Genomic DNA, 20,866 nt, shown 5'->3' with positions numbered 1-20,866 from the left:
TCGAAATGAAAGTTACGACACTTACTGCTTGATATTAGTCCTACTACTAGGATTACCAGCACTATATTTAGTGTTGCTTACAGTAAGTGCAGCCCAGCAGTTACCCTGTCAGTGCACTTTGGTCACTAACTACAGATCTTATCATCCATCCAGTTTCAGATTGACTAACATTATCTTTTATAAACACTGATAAAACTTTCCTGCAGCAGGCCAGCATGAAGCATTTGATTTTCCAGTATCTGCCTGGAGGCTGGTGGTTACTTCCCACTGTGGAAGGTAAAAAGTATTTAAATTATTAGAGGATTTCAAGCTTTAAGCAGGTCTGGGAACTTGCAAGTAACAGATATCCAATAACTCTACACTGCTCTGCACACTGGTGTAAGAGGTACTCAGGTCTTTTACTTATGTAAAAGTAGAAATAGCAGTGTAGGAGTACTGTGTTTAGGGTCCAGTTAACCGCTGAGAGTATTTTTGACCAGTTACGCATGTTGGTTTATAGGTTAACTCCTCTACTCTTTAGTTTACTGCACTGTGCACCACCAGGGTTCTGATGGGAGACACACAGTCGGCTATATGCTGAGAATGCCCACTGCCCACTCTCTGGTCTCCACTGGCTCTCCACTAGCAGCATCGCTCATTTGACATCGTCCCAACCTAACAGCTTTGCTGTGGAGACACTGTGTACCCTCTAGTCTACCCCCAAGGTCACCCCGGTGATTAATCAGCTCAATTTCGAGCCGCAAACCCCTGTTAGCATCGTTAATTAAGTAATCACTGATAGCTCTGTTGACACTATTAGCATTGTATGCACAGCTAGTGGAGCATGCTAACATAATTAATAGTGCTAAAGTGGTTTTGTGGCTAAAAATAAAGCCACTTATTCACCAGGGCAACGTGGGAGGAAACCATAGGGTGGCCACCATGTTTCCGCAGCAACGCTTTCCTGTCAACAGGCTGGCGTTACCAGCTGTAATTGAGAGTGAGTGGCGCCAAAAGCCAACTTAGCACCCACCTGACCTAGGTGGTGCTAAGTGTAAAGCAGTCAAGGCTAAAATTAGCTAACCAGTGGAAACCAGAGGGTGGGAAGTGGGTACTAACTGTTCACATGTTCACGCGGCTAGCCGGCCGTCTGTCAGCAACACCAACAGGTAATAAAATGAAAGGCAAAGCAATTTACAAAACATTAAAATTTCACCACGTCTAAATGGATAGTGCTTTGAAATGCAGGGCTAAAGCTCACTGAGCCAATGGAGCACCAGACTGAAAAGAAATGGCTCTTGTATTTAGAGTTGCAACTGTATAAGATTTTGAGCAAACATTTTATTACTGTAACTGAAACCTGAAACCATTTTGTCAATGTAAGTTTGTGTAAAAAGTTTCCTCTTTGAATATAACTAAAATAAAGACCAATTTCTTCGTCCAGTTGCATTTTTTTCCCCAATATCGTGGATACGCAAATGCACATGGTATGATAATCAACTTGGTCTGACTTAAAATCAGTATATTGCTGCAACTGTACTTGTATTTAACCTCATTTTGCGTTTTTGTTTGAGTTTCTTAAAAATTAACCAGTTAACCACCGATTATTAAGTGTCAGGCTATCGAAAGCAAAATTTACCAAAACTGATGTCTCTAACTGTCACAAGTTAAGTTCTTGCATTCACAATTAGAGTAAAAGTACAAAAGTATTTACATCAAAATATATTTAGAGTAGCAAAAGTAGTTTTACCTTATATTAACATATTTTTAATTATTGAATATATTTTGTACTATATATCCAAACCTGCTAAGTAACTGAAGTTATCTCCTGTGAGAAGTAGTGAAGTGGAAGTATAAAGTAGCAGAAAATTCACATCATCAATAAAAGTACAAGTACCTCAATTGTGTACAGAAGTACAGCGCTTAAGTAATGTCCTTGATTAACTCATTTATTTTCTTTTAATTAAGTTCTGTAGTTTTCTTAGTGACCCGTTCCTATGATATTTGGTATTTTGGTTTAATTATCTACTGCTTAATTATGGCAAACTACCCAGTTCTTCTGTTAAATCGGAAAAACGCTGAAAAAAACAGCACTTCCTGTGCAGCAACACAGACGTTACTGTGCAAGACAGTAAGTGTTTACAACTTGGAAAACTTTTCTCCAGAGGAACGACTTCCTGATGAGACAGACTTAGATAAATGTTCTATGATGTAAGGGGAAAAACTTCTGTGAGTCCACGATAATGAGACTTAAATAACGGCAATGATTAGTTGAAGATGAATCTTGTCAGTCATTTCAAAAGTAAACAGACCTGCTTCATGTTGAGTTTATGAACAAAACAAGCCTTGAGTAGAACACCTTGGTTAACAGGCATGAAATTAAACAATCATTTAGAGAACTGCAAACATTTTACTTTATTTTTAGTCTAATACAAATAAGATCTTGGAGAGAGCATCACTAAAAGATGAATTTCAATGGAGGCCAAAAAGTTGCCTGTCTAGGACATCCCCCACAAAATAATAAACTTAAATAACTTTGGTGGTGTTAATAGGCTGCTGATATCTGTTTTCCCGTAACACTGTCCTGTTGACAAACCTTTCAGGACCTGTTTTCATACTTTCTCAGACTGACCTCTGGTACGCAGGAACAGTGAAAACCATTTTTCTCTGCTCATCACAACCATGTCCGATCACATAAACACTCTCAGGAGCCCTCAGAGGGGAAAGAAAATCAGGCTTTTAAACAGATTAGAAACCACAGAGATGTGGGGGCAGATCCAGGGTAATAATCAGAGTAATAACAGACCGAACCTCAGGTTAAATGACAGTTCAGCTACACTGAGACATCAGATTCTGCCCAACAGTTCATGCACTCTCTTATTCTGAAATGTCAGGTTTGTGTGTGTAATATGGGCTGCGAAACGAGGATAATTATTACGTAAGATATTATCATAATAGTCCCAATATCTCCTCCAAAGGAAAACTGCTCAAAACAAACAAACAAACAAGACGTAAGTGCTTGCAAAGATAGAAGTACAATAAACATTTTTCAGAAGCTAAGAGCAAAAACTCATTAATTATATGAGCAAACAAAGCTTTTAATTCTTTGTTTTTAGTTTCTAAAAGCTTGAAATGAGAGAAATGACCAAAACAGTCATTTCCAGCAGCTGCTCCCTCGGGACCGAGCTGACCAGCTCCATGATTAAACTCTTTTCCTTTTGAAAGTTCACACGCTGATGTCAGCAGGAATCTGACTTCCTGCAGGAACGAGGGAACTTTCAGAGCAAGTTTTTAAAATGGGATGATTCTGAAATCAGCTTTCAGCAACTACGGTAACATCACTTTAATATGCTGCACTTTTTTACAGCTCTAGCACTAACTCATATCCCCATAACCTGTTGACTCAAAGCCAAAAATAATGTGCATGATATGATTTAGTTGAGTTTATTTAAAAAGGGACAGTGCCAATTAATAAATATGTAGGGCATTAAAATTCCCTAAACAGCCAAAAGGCTATTTTTCATCTGTAGTCCTTTGGCCAAGATGTTACACAAGGCTACCTTGAATACAACAAGGCATAAAAACAGTGCCTAGAATACCTACCCGCCCTCGAACTACAGTTTGTACATCCACAATTTCGCATTGCCCACCACCCAAACACAAAAGCCCCTTTTACACTGCCAGATTTTGCACGAATGTTGGGCCATTTTGCCGGCAAGCTGCAAGTGTTTACACACACAGAGGCGGATTGGCGAATTGATCCGAGGTGCCCAATTTTCTGCCTCGTAGGGTAGTCATATTTACAGAACCCTTTTAAACAGACCAAGGCGGCCTTCCGCAATGGGAGGGGCTGTTGAAGTCTTGTGGGAGGAGCTGTTGATGACGCCGCACGTGCGACCCACTGGCGGTGGATAAACAGAAAACGGCTGATAGTAGGAATTAGTGAGCAGCTAGTAGCAAGAGGGAAACACAAACCTGACAGACACTGTAAAGATGAGCAACTGGGGAGACAAGGAATTGCATGCCCTGCTTGTCCTAGCAAACGTAGAGGCCATTAACCGTCAGATGACGGAGACGGTGAAGAACGGGCCGACTTACGAGAGAATCGCTGCCTGACTGTCACTGCGGCTTCCCTCCCACGTCACTGTTTACATCACAGGCTGAGCTACATGTTTTGTTACTTGCTCACGCCCCCCATTGCCCCGAAAAAGGCACATTCTGTATAAACAAAAGTAGGTAGGTGGCATTTTGCTGCACTCCCCAATTTTGTTTTTATACTGCCAATGCTGAAAGAAGACTGATTGGACTTTCCTGCAAATTTGCACAACTCCTGTCTAAAAAGGGCTAAACACTAGAGATGTAGATCAAGAGACAGACTCCCCCCGAAACCCAGGTCAAAATCCGATCAAATGAAAAACTAGGCAGCGCTGATCAAATATAAACCAAGATTCTGTCACTAAGTTACCCACTTCTCATCTCAAATGTTTTTAGGAACACATTTTAGCTTACTGTTTAACTGTAATACAAGGTCATTCATTGCCAGCCGGCTGCCGTGAAGTAAAACAGACAAGTTCGCATTACGTCACCCAACAGCAGGAGCATGTATTGCTCTGCATTCTAGCTCTTGAGCAAAAGTGACTGCCACAGCCCTTTTCAGTTTTCTCTCGTCAGTAGCACCAATTTTCAAACATATTTACACCTGTCTACTGCAGAGACATCCCAGTTTCATGAGAACACCATCTTTACAGCAATGAAAAACTTCTTGAAGTATACAATCCATAACAATAACACTGGTATGCTGAAAAGACAATTGGCTTGCAAAATAGCTCAACAGGTATGATCATCCTTTAGTCTGTCAATTCTATTTTTCTATTAATCGTTTAAAATTGCAGAAAAATGGCCATCATCAGTTCCCAGAGTCCAAAGTGACGTCGCTGAATGTCTTGTCGTCTGACCAAAAACCCAAAGTTATTGCATTTACATTGATATAAAACAACTAAGAGCTGCAAAACCTTTGTAAACACGGTTTGTGAAGCTGGGCCAAGAGAATGTTTGAAGTTACTCATCAAGAAAACCTGCCAAACAATTAAATGATTATTTCAGTTTCCGTGTTTAGCTTGCTGGTTTCACAGGCCGCAGGAGGCACTCAGGCCTTAGCTCATTTGCTGACGAAATTTTATGCAAACTGGTATCACTGCAAAGCAAAAAACAAAACAACAATATCTTCAAGACCAAAACAAAGTTAAGGTTGCCATAGTAAAGACCGCCTCAGGTGACTTGAAGACCTAGAAATTGCTAAGAAAATCCTTCTGAATGTGAGAATCAGGACACCTCAGCTGCTGCTGTGGTGCCAAAATAAATGCTGGACACTTTATCACTGTAAAAACTTCAGGTCCTAAGAGACTGTGTGTTGTTGGGAAAAGAAGCCAAACAATACATTTATCTAGCAGTAGAGATTTTTGTTTGGCTTGGGAAAGAGCCTGTTCAGTCCAGTCTGCCTCTGCTGTCGGCAGCCGGGAGGTTTAATCAGTCATTTATGCAGGTTCAAACGTGAGATGGCCAAACTATCTGACTAACTGATCAGTCGCGTACACGTTCAAACATGCAGGAGATTCCCAAGATGAACCATCTGATGCAGTCTATCAGTTGCTAAAACAAAAACAATCACAGAGATCTGTCTCATCTTTACATGTTACAAAGCACAAAAGCAGTGCAAGAGATGGATCAATGCAAATCATAAGAACCATTAAACCCAGGAAACTGATTATCATGAGCTTCTATGCAGAGTTGTTGTCGCCGTTGTCTTGCCTGTGTTTCCTCGTGTATCAGTCTATGTCCCCTCTCTAAATTCGGAAGTTTTGCAGGTCTGTGCACGCAGCACAGGCGGAACTTCTTATGAGTTCTTTTTCCCCTCAGAGTTTGTGGGTTTTTCGCATTGTGATTGGCTGATCCGATCAGAGCTGATCAGATCAGATCGATGGATGAGAGGAGCCTCTCTTATGTGAGTGATATCAAACTTTTAGGCTCCACTCAATAAACAGTTAAGTTTCACTTTCACTGTGCCTATCGTTCTGCTGCTCCGTCTGTGCCCAGAGTGTGCTCCACGCTGCGAGAGATTGGTGCAATGAATAACCAAACAGTATTCCAACAGTGGACTAATGAACGGTTCATCTTTAGAAACAATGTCGGCAGATATTTATTCGACATGGCGGGCTGCCACAATAAATGAATGTGTGGGAAACCCTGCATTTTTAGGGTAGGTGTGCGGTTTTCAGTTTTGGGATACGGGTATTTATTTTGGCCCTTTTCATTTGAGAAATTACAGTAAAAAAAAATTATATTTGTGGTGACTATAACTATTTAAAATGGGTTAAATCTTTTTCATTGGGGCGTCAGTGGCTTAGTGGTAGAGCAGGTGCCCCATGTACAAGGCTGTTGTCACAGCGGCCCGGGTTCGAGTCCAGCCTGTGGCCCTCTGCTGCATGTCATCCCCTCTCTCTCTCTCCCCCTTTCACACTTAACTGTTTTGTCCATTAAAGGCAAAAAATGCCCCAATAAATATCTTTAAAAATCTTTTTCATTGTAGAGCTGAGCTAAGGCTCCTCCTTGCCCCTCTGCCTATTTCTCTGTTTATTATGAGAGCTCTGCACTGCCGAGATAGTTGGTGAGTCTGCCCACAAACACAAAGTGGCAGAGCTAGCTGCTAGCATCAGACAGCTGACCTAATGGTTATGGACAGGTTCACCGACAGAGTCCGGTCATTTTTGATGTTAGCTTCTACTGCGTTGACGTTGAACAACTTGTCGGAACTAGCTTGCTGTTTCTGTGCTCCTGTTTTACAGCTTTGTCAGACATTGTACAGAATTCGGAGAATTATTATGAGTATTTGTGTACCTGGGTCAAGCCTAGAAAATAATCATACACTGCATCACTAGAAAACACTGAAACTCATGAAATCAAGTCAGCCAAAGCTGCTGAAGTCCATCAATGAGATTTTAAGGATAAATCATAATCCTTGACGCAAATATATGTTGAATTCAGTCTAAAAAACAACCAATTTTAGTCAAGACTTAATTTCACACTCCAGAAACAGTGGCAAACACCAGTGATGCAGCAGTGATGTTTGACGCTGAAAGGAAGCTCGCTGGCTCACTGAGCAGTAAATAACAAAACCTCTCAGACCGCAGTGTTCCTGGTCTGTGGTTTAAACACACACTAACTAACTAAAGTGGCACAGCTTGTAGCTCGGTGCGTACTGTTGGTGTGTGTAGTAAAAAAACGGGACTGACAGGATGGAGTTTCTGAGGAATGTACTCTGAACAGGCCTCCATCTGTTTCCCCCATTCTGCTGAACTCATGTGTGCAGCAGATCAACCTTTGAGCCTTTCCAATGCAAATAAACCCAACAGGTAGCAGAACACTATGACTTGAGCTCTGGCTTCAGTTTGACATTTTCCATACCTTCATGGTTAATTCATGGTGTTTCTGCATGCACCATGAGAGCAAATATCTTTTGAAACACCTCATTCTTCATGTTCACCCACTCCTATTTGATTCAAACGGAAGAGAAAACAACTGGAGGCTACAAAGTCAGTCCTAAAGGTAATACATAGCTGTGCTATAAGCAGAATTTTAATGTCAGATTTCCAGTGTTTGGTATTCATTATTTATCGTATCCTGTCTCTACAAAATAGTCAAACCCAGCATTTATGGGAGAAAAGTTACCACGCAGCGTACAGGCTGGAAATTCAGAATAAATGCACCTGGGACACAGATCACAAGTCGCCTCGATGGGATACAGTAGATATTTTGATTATTTTCAAACTTGTTCGAGTTTTGAAATCTGCTTTGTTTGCACCTGGGACACACTTGCAAGCACTGCTTAGACTTCATCCCCAACGGAGGCAGAGAATGGAGCTGCGAAATTCTACATAGAAAATACCTTAGTTTCTCTAATCGAGACAACTGATCTGGATCTGAGCTGGACAAATGAACACTTGAAACATACTGAAGCTTTAGCGCTAAAATAATCGTAGCAAAAGCCCCTTTTACACAGAGACTGCGTCAAGTATCTTCAATATGCCAAATTTGTTTTTCATGCAGAAGCATATAACACAAGCCTCATGTCACTGCAGTGGGTGATTTGAGATAACATGCCAGCAACGCGGAAGCAAATCAGACGACTAACACAAGAGCATTGGTTTCTAGTGTGACATAAAATCAATAATAAATTCAATCAATTTACTGTCCATGTTGTACGGTGGCTGATCTCGGACCCCACTGACTCACCAACTTGTGGACATTTTACATTGCTGTTCTTCTTCTGAGTTAGCTACTAACTGCTATCAGCTGCTTTTTAAGTTTCTCGGTGATGGGTCGCGCACACATTGCCAAACCGTCACACCTGTCCTGTCCATGGTCCTGTCCTGCCGGCTCTCCCTTTTACAGACGCCAATTAGGCGCTGTTATTACTAGAGATGCACAGATCCAGCTTTTTCAGTTTTGATACCGATCCCGAAGTTGTGGCTTTGAGCATCAGCCGATACCCGATACTGATCCGATACCCTGGTTGACCTAAAAAGCTATACCTTTACATGTAGAACAGAAAAGATAGAGGCATCAGGCAGTGATGACTACACAGTTCTTCCCTAAGATAAAACAAAACAAGATGAAACAGATTAATGCAATGATAAACTAATTATTTAACAAAAATAAACAATTGTGCAACAACAGTTGAAATAGTGTGAAATACCTCCACATGTAGCTCGTGTCGCAATGGATTTAAAGGGAAAGGATTGCCTCAGGTAGGTTGCATTTTCCGATACCTGATCCATCTATTTTGATGATATGGGGGCCAATATTCGATCCAGATATCGAATCGGTGCATCCCTAGTTATTACCTCCACTGCAGACCTTAAGGCGAGACAACTCTGTCCCACAATTCCTTGTCGGTACCTTTCATAAAGAACGGCAAGGCCTAATGACAGGGCAACATTCCCACCTTGAAGAGGTGGTGTACAAGGGGCTATCACAGTCAACCATCACGTTTTCTGCTCCCTCTTAAACATTGGTAGAAAATTAGTGGCATTTTCCACTTGTCTCTGGAAAAGCTGGATCTATACTTAAAAGATAAGAAATGGCTTTATTCTAGAGCTGCAGTGATTAGTCGATTAATTGATGTTTTGATGATCAAATAATTGTTTAAATAAGCAAAAATACCAAATATTTGATGGTTCCAGGCTCTCAAATCTAAGATTTTATTGGTCTTATTTCATAGTAGATTTAGTGTTTTGGGGGCTTTGTACTGTTGGTCTGACACAATCAAGACATATGAAGATGTTACATTGGACTTAAGTAAATTGTGACTGGCGTTTTTCACTGTTTGCTGATGTTTTATAGATCAAATGTTTAATCAAGAAAATAACCAGCAGATTAATGAATGGTGAAAATAGCTGCAGTCCTTGTTTATTTAGTTCAGTCAAATCACACAAATCCTCCTATTAATGATTCTGTGAACAAGCTAACCCTCCAGGCTTTGATACTTTTATTTAATCTTTTCATTTTTGTATTTTTATTGCTGTTTTTCTTTTGTGCTTTTTCTTTTTAGCTTTCTCTCTATTGAAGGAAGCACCAGTGAAAGCTGCTGATCAGAGAGGCAGATTTAGGGCTCTTCGGATGAGCAGCAGGCCAGCTATCAAGCTCCTGCAGTCTAATCAGCCTGTCAGAAATATGAGCAAAATGAAACACCTGCTGTTTCCAGACCATCCGACAACACTTGACAACATCTTAAAATGTGCGTTTCCACTTCAGCGCAAGGAAATGATGTCAGAGTGCTGTGACTTAATACATCCACCTCCTACTGGGTGCTCTCAATCTGGATCCACTTCTGTAACAAGCTGCTACTTGTGTGCACTTAAAATGATTTTGGATGACTTTTTAGATGTAACAGCTATGTCTCTTCAATGCTGACGGCCTAGAAGTAGGGCTGAAAACAACCACTGATTAGTTAACCATCAGAATATTACATCATTTGTGACAAGTTATTAAACCAATTTAAAATGCCAAATACAAATTGCAATTTCAGAAATACTAAATTTGCTTTCCTTCTCTCATAATAACATCCCTGCTTGAGATTTTTTTTATGATTGTCACACTAATTAATTCATTTTTTAAGCCCGAAAGTGCTGAAAGTGAAAATAATTGTCTCATTTAATAGATTAAACAAATACTTTAACTAAATAATTGACAGACGTATTGGTTTTAAACATGGTGGATAATTATATTACATTTACCCGACACACATACAGAGCAACAGAAAAGAGTTTCTATTCAAAATTTCATTTCCAATATTTTCACAAGATGATTTCACCCGACAGGTAAGATCCCAAGTTATTTAAGTTATTAAAATAATAAAGGTCAGATTAATTTAATGTCATTTTTTCAAGTAAACTGGTTAACCATTTAGTGCTGAGCTCAGATAATGCTGACTTACTCAAACAGCCATAGTAGTAAAGTAACTCAAACTAATTTTAGAAAGGTGTATTCATGTGTGAGATGGTATTTCCTATCACCACAGGTTTCCAGTTAAGCAGAAAAGACTTTCGATTAGCTGAAACATCATGCCACGTTATCTCAGTTCCTTCATTGGATTCTTTGATTTTTCAGTTTAATCTTTATTAACCACTTCCTGTGGTTAAAGCTGTTACTGAATAAGTTGTATTCTTCTGTGAAGTATCTGCAACTGCATGGATTAACATTATCTTAAGTACACTGAAGTATTAGCAAGTTAAGTCAGCTGACACAAAAGTGTTGGTGGGACTTGATGTGACCTTTTCTATACTGATGCATCAATGTGTGAATGATTAAAATGCTGATATCACACATTTACTTATCTGTCAAAATAAAACACTTAGCCTAAGTGCTTCCTGTAATCATATCATCATCATCGCTGCTGATCGTTAACTGTCTTAACTAAGTATCAGTTAACACTTTAATGGAATAATAGCAACATTCAGCCTCATGTTGCACAATTAATTACATCCAAACTACCTGACTGCATTTCACACATACAGAGAACTTCAACTATCCGCTCTTAAACTTAATGTTTAGGGGAAAATTAAGGGAAAATTGCGAGAGCAGCCAGAAGCAGGCCAAACATACAGTAAATTATATGAGAGGGAAAAAAGGACAAGAGAACAACTGATTTCATGTTTAAATACATGTTAAATCCTGAGTGTTAATGTCATGTCTCATGAGTGTAAGCATCACCTCAAAATTTAAAAACATTTTATGTCCTTAAATTTTAAAAGTCTTATCAAAGACCATTTCATTTTTAGGGATCCGTGGAAAGATACCCTGCAAATTATCAATTGTCAGCTGTATGTCCCAATCCGATCTCAAAAGATCAGTATCAAGGCTGATCATGGCCTTTTTCAACTGGTGGGGATCTGGTGTTTCTACTAGCGAAGGTTGCGTGCACTGCGACCCAAAGAGTGCAGCCGTCGTCAACTCTAAAACTCTCCATCTCTTCTCTGCTTCGCACCCGCCCACTGTACCACATGCCATAAATAACAGCAAAAAGCTGCATGAGACGGTTTGTTATCTACCAAGGTATGAGTGTGAGAGTCTCTTGTGTTTTGTGGTCATCTACGACGCATGGTATTTCACTGTGGGCAGGAGGAGGAAACAACCACGCTGACCACTTCACTGCAAGTGCAACAAAAGCCCCACGAGCCGAAGGCAGATAAAAGTATTTTATCTAGTGGTCCACAATAATACCCGCACATCATCGGTATCAGCCAATATTGGCTTTAAAATGAAATATCGGAATCAGCCAACATTCTGATTTTTTGCCAATAAGACAAACTGATATATATTATTTTAGAAAAAGAGAGAGACGGCTGGTTGCTCTGTATAATCAAACATAGATCAGAACGTTGTGTCAGGTGCTCATGGAGAACAGGAAACAACAGGATACACAGGAAGGCGATCCAGGCGCTCCGAAAATACAGAAAACGAGGAAGGAGGCATTAAAAAGCCTTTATTGAAGAGGCTAAATCATTAAAGAGACGACATGTTTCGACCACTGCAGGTCTTCATCGAGACTTTAAAAACTAGTTTTTACATCTGTTTCACTAATTTATTAAACCACCACAAGGTAAATCAACACCCTGAGAAAACAAACGGCTGTGAATTATTATTTTCCTCAGGGCTTTTCAAATTTTTAAGGAAATGTTCTTTATGAATGCAGATGAATCAGATAATGAAATGGACTCTGTATCAAATTCTCCATTTTAAATGACTCAGATGAAGATTGGTGTCAAAAACTTCACTGGGATCCCGAGTTAGTTGCCATGAAGCAGTCCTGCTTAACATTTTCAGCATGGCCACAGTGATCAAATACACTCGGAGAAGTTGAAGAAATACAGCAGCTGCCGCGGTAAACAGAACGGAAAAATCATCTCATGGTATATATCTGCACATTGCCTAAGCCTGTGAATCTCTCAGTGATCAGAGCACACATTACAGTCATGACTCTGCAGGCAGATGAAGCAACAGTCTGCCTTGTTTCTTCCTCCTGAGTGTTAACCTGTGGATAGTTTTGAGGCAGGTGAGCCAGCAGACACAAACTACAGTGATAGAAGTGTAAAAAGCTGTGCTGAGGCTACATGACAAAAAGAGAGAAGTGAAACTCTGACTTACTATGAAACAACTGTTAAATAAATGTTGAGTAATGCTGAATGTGGACAGATATGAAAATGAGAAGTGTAGATGTTGAAAGTAGACACTGACTGTACGTAATCCTCTCCTTACTAGGTCTGTTAACTTTCCTGCCCTGTCGGTCCAGCGGAGATCCTGTGGCTGCTGCAGAATCTAAATTATATTATCACTGTTATATTCTAAATATTAAAACTACATGAGGGTAACACCTGTGACGTCAATCAGAAGTTTGATTTGTGAAGAACGAGCATGCGAGGATGGGTACAAAGGACCAATGTTAAATTGGTACCAGCTCCTGATTGGTCAGAATAGTAATACTGATGGTTCATTTAAAGGTGCTTTCACACCTGCGCTGTTTGGTTCGGTTCAGTCAAACTCAAGTTCGTTTGCCCCCTCAGTGCGGTTCATTTGGGCAGGTGTGAACACACCAAAACAACCAGACCGAGACCTTCTTGAAGAGGTGGTCTCAGTCCGATCACAAAGGAACTCTGGTGCGGTTGGTTTGTGGTGAGAAGGTGTTCCGACCTGGATGTGAAGCAACTGCAGTCACATGACACATTGTTTGGGTTAAACATGAGCATGTTACAGTCCTGGAGGATTATTAATGTGCACCTCCTCCTGTACTGCCTTAATATGCACATTCAGCACATCCAATGCATCAAAACATTGTTTTCTAGTTGGAGCCGCGTTTGCCTCGTTTTCAAACTGTATGCTTTGACTAAAATGAACAATGACAGCAATATAGTCCACGATGAGCAGCGCTAAAATCAACCTGCGTAGTTGTCCCTCCATTGTGACATTAGAAAGTGTCACATTTATCTTGCAAGTGTACTCTTCTTCAACGTTTGCTTTACTTCCTGGATTTTTCCCACATGGAAATTCTGACCAATCAAGAGCAGCTTTCTCACACAAGGCATTTGATCTGGTCCTCTTGTAAATGCTGCCGTGAGAACACCAACCAACTCTAGGCAATTATACAACTTTGCAATTACAAAATTTGATTCTGTGGCCTGTGATCGATATGAGATGATATAATCTGCCCATTTCACAAAATCTGTCACAGAAGATGCTACCACACCTTCCTTTTTTTGCTTTTGGAAATAAATATAAAAACAACAAATAAATAATAAGTGCAGTAAAGTTTACTTTAAATTGACTCCACTAAAAACAGCACATGGGTCAAGTTAACCTTGCAAACAAAGGCTGATTTTTTCCCGTCTGCAGCCACAACATTCAGGAACGGTTTTCACTGCATGCTGCAGCAGGGTGTACGTGTAGCAGCATGACAGCCGCCATGGCTTTTATTTTAGGAAGCACTTGATTTGATACATAGGAGTTTTCTATGAGCGGAGCACACATTTTAAACATCAGTATCACAGTCTACTGTGTTCTTTTAATTGCAGGAAGCCAAGATTAATATTCAATTAATTTTGCAGCCCTAAATTGTAATTCGAATATAAAAAAACTGCATGTTCTCATAATTATAAGCAGCATGGATTTCTTCATAATACCCATCCCCACAAGCATGCTGGCTCAAGTGCATCAAACCAAGCACTCCCTGTTCTGTTGGTTTACCTGCGAACTACATGACATGTCACCGAGGAGGTAGCCTGCTCCTCTTATGCTCCTAATCTGCATCCATTTATAAACAGAGACATATTGGATTATGTGCTGGGTGATGGATTACACAGGAAACCAGACCAGACCTCCTGTGCTTTCACAATAAAAGAGGCCACAGGGGGAGGTGGGTGATTACCTGTCAGGTAGTTCCTTTCCCTCGGCCTCACCCTATTTAGCTCTGGCAGAACTCGTTTTACAACGCTACAGACACAAAGAGGAGGAAGTCACCTCTGCTGACTGACTTTCCAGCAGGAAACTCTCAGTCTCATCCAACAGCTTTGACGATTAATCACAGCGAACAGCTGATTACCTGGAAAAACTATATGTTGTTATTTAATCTGGTCAGGGACTGGAGATAGAAAGTGACATTGCCTTTCCTGAGAGTCACAAACCAGAGGTTGTCTCTTAGTTCTTTATTTAAATGTGACTGAGCTGATGGTAATTTCCTGCTCAGAGACGAACAACTAAGTGACAGCCTCCTACTTTCAGTCTTCTACAAAGTGAGAACATCCTTAAGACCAGCTGCTGTGGACAAGACACCACAGAAACCACATTTTTCTCCTTCTGAGCCGTCAGTTTCAGGTTAAAACCAGACTGTTCTGTCAAGCAGTTGCACTCAGTATCAGTTAGAAAGGCTGCCAACTCCTGAGTTTAACTACAGACACATAATCATTTTATTGGCAACACCTTCTAATTATAATCCAGTTTGTACCTTTTGTTTTGTCTACTAAACAAAAGAAGAACATTTCTCATATGAATCATTGTTTTACGTCAAGTGAATGTGAAGAGCAGGCCTTCAACTGTCCGTGCAACTTTTGAGACATGGTGCTCTTTAAAGTGAAAACAATTAGTTGATTATCAAAAGATTAATCAAAATAATTAATGAATAATTTCAATCATTAATCAAAGGCCAATCAATTGCTAGTATGAGCACCTCAAATGTGAGGATTTGCTGCTTTTCTTTGTTTTGTAAAACTGTGAACTGAATATTTGAGGGGTTTAGATTGTTGGTTGGATAGTTCAAGACATTTTAAGATGCCACTTTGGGTTTGTGGGAAGTTTTCTAAAATTGTATACTCAACATTTGAAAACATAAATGCTATAATTGTTAGTTATAAGAACTGATGATGAAAATCATCTGTAGGTGCAGCTCTACAAGTATTAACATAATTCAGGAGGATTCCAAGAACATTGAGATTTGACAGTCAGGGGGAAAGGGCAGGGTGGTATTTCAGTCTCACACATCGTCAAAAGGTCACAGGTTTGATACCAATTATGGGCCAAACATCCTGCTGACAAGTCTTGGAAGTATGAAAATTTGCACTGGAAAAAACATCTCAAACACCAACTTTAAATTTTTGACCACAAACAGGCGTACTTTATCACTACATATCTGTCTGAGCTGCACCACAAGGAAAAAACATAATAACCACTCCTATCATCTAATGACACATCTGATGACAACATACTTCTACTAAGATGTTATCTCTTACTTTAACCTTCACTTCCTGCAGACGTGCTTGGTCTAACAGGGTGATGAAACTATGACATTACTTAACATTAAATAACAAATTCAACCTCATGTTTATCTCATGATATTTCTGTCAAAATGCTGTAGCTATGCAAGTAAATTTATGACTGTACTTCAGCCTGACAGAGAGATATGAACATTTTTATGAAGATGATGCTTTCTTAAAATTGTTTCCACTCCACTTCAACCAGCTTACAGTCCAAAACTCCAACCAAAATACTGTTTTGGTCTCTATGGCAAATTTTAGCATCATGCCAACTGCACAGGCGCTAGATTTTTAAATAATTCACCTCTTTACATTTTATTAAGGTTTAAAGTTACGCACAATTAAGGGTGGGACAGATCCACCCCTCAGTCCTCCACAGCTCCAGCCTGTCAGCCATGTATGGTCACTTCTGACTCAAAAAAATCAAGATGGTGACGGCCAAAATGCCGAACTTGAGGCTTCAAAATGAGAATCCACAAACCAGTGAGTGACGTCACAGTAGTTACATCGTTATTTTTACAGTCTATGTACAAAACACCGATTGACACTTCATAATGGTATCAAATAGTGAAAAACATAAAGTCTTACTTTACTCTTATCGTGACGGCCCACCAGCAGATGGAGACATTAAATACAATATTTACAAATGTCTGTAATATTCATTCATTGTGTCATTCACTGGAATTTCTCAATTATGGAATCAATAAAGGTGTATCTTAAAATAAGGAAAAGCATGTTAGTCGATTCTGATTCATTTTACAGCCAATATTGGTCGATACTGATGACATGTCAATATTATTGTGCATCCCTGCGTACATACATGATGTTTGTTTCTAAAGGCGATGGTATTTAAGCGTAACAACAGCAGCAACAACAGGTTAAAAAGATAGTTAGAAGCTAAGCCGAACTATAGGCTACAGATCACAGTGTAAAGGTGAACCACCACATCACTGCTGATCGCCACAGAACACAATGAATATAAAGGGAAACTTTGCTGATAGTCAGCCAACTGTGTGGCATCACAGTGTGTGCAGATGAACTGTGTTTGGCTTCACCCCCGTGTAGCTGCCAGCACTTGGACCTCCGCCGCCAGACGGGCAGGGATCTCCGGAAGTCAAACAACGTTCATCTGCACACACTGTGATGACACACAGCTGGTTGAATATCAGTCAAGTCTCCCTGCTTCCCTTCACTGGTTCCGTACAGCAGGGTCGGTCTTTGTTTCACTGTTATAATCATTAAAAAGCAAAAGCAGCGTGTATACATTCAGTAGGCTATATCTTCAGTAGCTAGCTAGCTAACCCTACACTTTCAGGGTTTGATTTTAGTTTTGGAACAGGGAAGAAACATATCTTTTTCCAACCTCTCCAGGTAACGAGTATCTTTAGCCCCTTTTACACTGCCAGATTTTCTGCGAACGTTGGGCCGTTTTGCCAGCAAGCTGCGAGCGTTTACACACACAGAGCCAGATTGGCGAGATGATCCGAGGTGCCCAATTTTCCGCCTCGTAGGGTGGTCATATTGCTGCTACCCTTTCAGTTTAGACAGAACGAGGCGGCCTTCCGCAACGGGAGGGGCTGTTGAAGACTTGTGGGAGGAGCTGTTGATGACGCCGCACATGTGAACCACTGGCGGTGGATAAACAGGAAACAGCTGATAGCAGGAATTAGCGAGCAGCTAGTAGCAAGAGGGAAACACAAACCTGACAGACACTGTAAAGATGAGCAACTGGGGAGACAAGGAATCGCGCGCCCTCCTCCCAGCCGCAGCTTCCCTCCCACGTCACTGTTTACGTCACACGCTAAGCTACACGTTTTGTTATTTGCTCACGCCCCCATTGCCCCGAAAAAGGCACATTCTATTAAAAAAAAAAAAGTAGGTATGCGGCATTTTGCTGCACTCCCCGATTTTGTTTTTATACTGCCAATGCTGAAAAAAGACTGATTGGGCTTTCCTGCAAATTTGCACAACTCCTGTCTAAAAAGGTCTATTAATACACAACGAGCCCCAGGCACAACATTTAGCCCCAAATCCACAAAACCAGCCTGACAATGAAGGAAATCTAGAATTAATGGAGAACAGTTGTTTTGTTGTCGGACCCTGGTCTGAGCAGCCCGATGCTACGTTGTGATTGGCCAGTCTGCAACCGGGGCTGCGACTCAGCAAAGGATCAATTGCCCAGTATGTTTCAATAGTACATAACTATTAGTTAACTAGTTTACTGACTTATCTTGCCTAATAATATATTGGATTCATGTTAATATGTATCTCAGACAAAATCTTATTATTGGAAAAAAAATAATAATAATTGGTCAAGTACCCAGTACCCTGATGTTGATTTCACTTGGGACAGGTAAAGACTTCCTCCTGCATCCTTATCACACTATCAGACGTCTTTAAAATGACAATTCACCCAGATCCTTTGACAGCCATCTTTGGCATAGCAGGAGAGAAAAATAAGAATCTAGCATCTTTCGCGGAGATTAATCCTCCTCCACACGAAGAACCATCAACTGCTGAGATGGACTTTGAGGGAAGTGACGCAACATCTCAAACTTGAGAAACCAAGACTCATGTTAAATGGCTGTTCTGATAAATCTATGGGAATTTGTAATCCATTCTTGGAATATATAAAAGCCAGACTCTAAACCCTGACTTTCTTGATGACTTCATATGAAGTAAATCATATTTAATTTTTTTTTTTTTACCTTTGTTACAAAGGTAAAAATCTTCTGTTCCTTTGAGGGTTCTGTGCATATCTAGTTATCTGTATATATGTGTGCTTGTGCATATGTGTACCTTTCTTTTCTTTTTCTTTTATACTTCTGTATAGCGGTCTATATGTTGTTTAAAAACCAATAAAAATAGGCCAAGTACTCATCAAACTACTAGTCAATCAAACAGATGTAAATGAGACTACCTTTAGTTTTGGGATATTAGTCCAGCTGGTAGCTGTTAAAGCAGAATCTACAAACACAGTGCAAAGGATTAGAAATTATTTTCCAAGCAGCAAGTTGTTGGATAGAAATGGATAATAAGCTTACAACCAGCAGGGCAGACAACATGTGAACGAACCTTGACCTCTAGAGGCACAAATACCAGTCATGGGAGAAGTCAACTGAAAATCTTTGGACTCGAGCAAACTTCCCTTTTTGTGGTGGAAAACAGTTTCACCAGCAGGCTGGATCACATTCACTTCCACAAGGACCTCTGACAAATGACAGGTTACCTGCACGCTGAGGCACAGGTGGGTGGAGTGCACCCAGACACTTTCTAAAACTTTGAAAAGTGCTTCTTATTAATCATGCAGCAGAGCAAACGTCATAAAAGCTGTTACACCTGATAAATGGTGCGTTTGCAGTTCGTCCTGAGCTGCTCTGAATAAATAAACCACAATGACTTTATCCCACTGAGCCAACACAGGACAGACACGTAAACTCACCACGAGTTATTGTCTCATTTAATAATCATAATCACCTCCAACAACATGATTTAATGTTTCCACAATGACTTTTAAAGTTATCGCCCAAGTTTGGAGTCAGCTGGCAGCGTTCAGTTAGTTAGCCGAGCTAGCTCTGAAGTTAGCTTCAAAACTCATCTGTTGCTGCCTGAGCCGAAGCTAACCAAACTCTGACGGCTAGTTTTTGACACCACACACACACACGTATCTTTATCTCAAAGTTTAAACCTTTAATAGAGTCTGGAGATGAGCTTTTCACAGCGCTGATTCAAACAGCTGCTAGCGCCTGTTAGCATGAATGGGAAAAAGTAGCAGCAACAGTCGGAGGGAGCTTTAGCTCGTCTTTAGCATTAAGTGTGGCAGAGCAGCTACTTTTAAATCACAATAAGTACATACCCGACGGCTCCTCTCGTAGTCCGCTAAGTTTGACAGTGACTTGAAGCTCAGTCGTATTCCAGATAACGTCAGTGGAGACCGCTGAGTCCGCAGACAGCGACTGAAACTCCCAAACTCCGCCGCTGCCCCGAAAATATCACAACAATATGGCAGCGGAGCGCCGCGCTGCCTTCACGGCCCACTGGACAAGTCGGAAATATAAACACAGCGTAGTAAATAATGTTAAGTATAATAGTAACCACTGCCTTTTCACAACTCATTGATCACACACTTATCATTTATACACCATTAAACAACCAGTGGTGGATGAATGATCAGATCCGTTACTTAAAATAAAAGTATCTTAAGAATACCACGATGTGGAAAACACTCCACTTCAAGTGTAAAGTGCTGCATTCAAAAACTTAAAGGTCCAGTGTGTAGGATTTAGGGCAGGGCACGGGTGTCAAACTCAATTTAATTCATAGGCCACATGCAGTCTGATTTGATCGCAAGTGGGTTGGACCAGTAAATTCATTGCATAATATCCTATAATAAGGAATGGACACAGTGACGTCACCATGGACGTTGCCGCCATGTTGATGGCTACGGGCAGCAGTAAACAAACGCAGTAGTTGAGTCGCATCGAGTGGAGAAAGCGAGGGAAGAGATGTTAAGATGCCAGAAAGGAAAGGGTATTTACCGGGATACGCTGAACCATGAAGCCAGAGACCGGTATATGGAGAAAATGAACGCTATAAATGGTTTGGACCTAGCCTTGGACCAAAACGTCTTGAAAACGAACCCCGTTTTTCGTTTGGGGGTTCCCGGTCTAGACCGATTCACGTCTCCATAAACATTCAAATCAAACATGTAATGTACTCACCTCATAGGCACAGATGTTAGGAAGGTGTACAGGGGGTTGCCATGTGTTTGTATATCCGTTATTGTTCAATAAACATGCATTTTTATCTCAGATGTCTGAAATTTTCTTCACCCCTTCTTTGTCCTGCAATGAATGAGTGCACCGGCTTTCTACTGCGCCACAGCGCCACGATAGCGGTTGGGAGGTGTATTGCTGCACATTGGTAGTAAGAGGCTTGTATCCGAGATAAAAATGCATGTTTATTGAACAATAACGGATATACAAACTCACAGCAACCCCCCGTACACCTTCCTAACATCTGTGCCTATG

The 20,866-nt window shown here is 40.6% G+C and overlaps 1 protein-coding gene across 1 annotated transcript in view; it reads right to left on the bottom strand.

Annotated features, from left to right (window-relative positions):
• Nucleotides 1-19,851, bottom strand: part of plekhf2 (pleckstrin homology domain containing, family F (with FYVE domain) member 2) — a 50,011-nt gene extending 30,160 nt beyond the window's left edge. The window contains exon 1 of the mRNA XM_049584900.1: nt 19,693-19,851. The gene's annotated coding sequence lies outside the window, so the exon portion shown is untranslated. The remainder of the gene's footprint in view (nt 1-19,692) is intronic.
• Between the last annotated feature and the right edge of the window lie 1,015 nt (nt 19,852-20,866).

Source organism: Epinephelus fuscoguttatus, linkage group LG8 (genome assembly GCF_011397635.1).
Source record: "Epinephelus fuscoguttatus linkage group LG8, E.fuscoguttatus.final_Chr_v1".
NCBI classification, from domain to species: domain Eukaryota; kingdom Metazoa; phylum Chordata; class Actinopteri; order Perciformes; family Serranidae; genus Epinephelus; species Epinephelus fuscoguttatus.
This window is presented reverse-complemented; position numbering and strand designations above follow the sequence as displayed.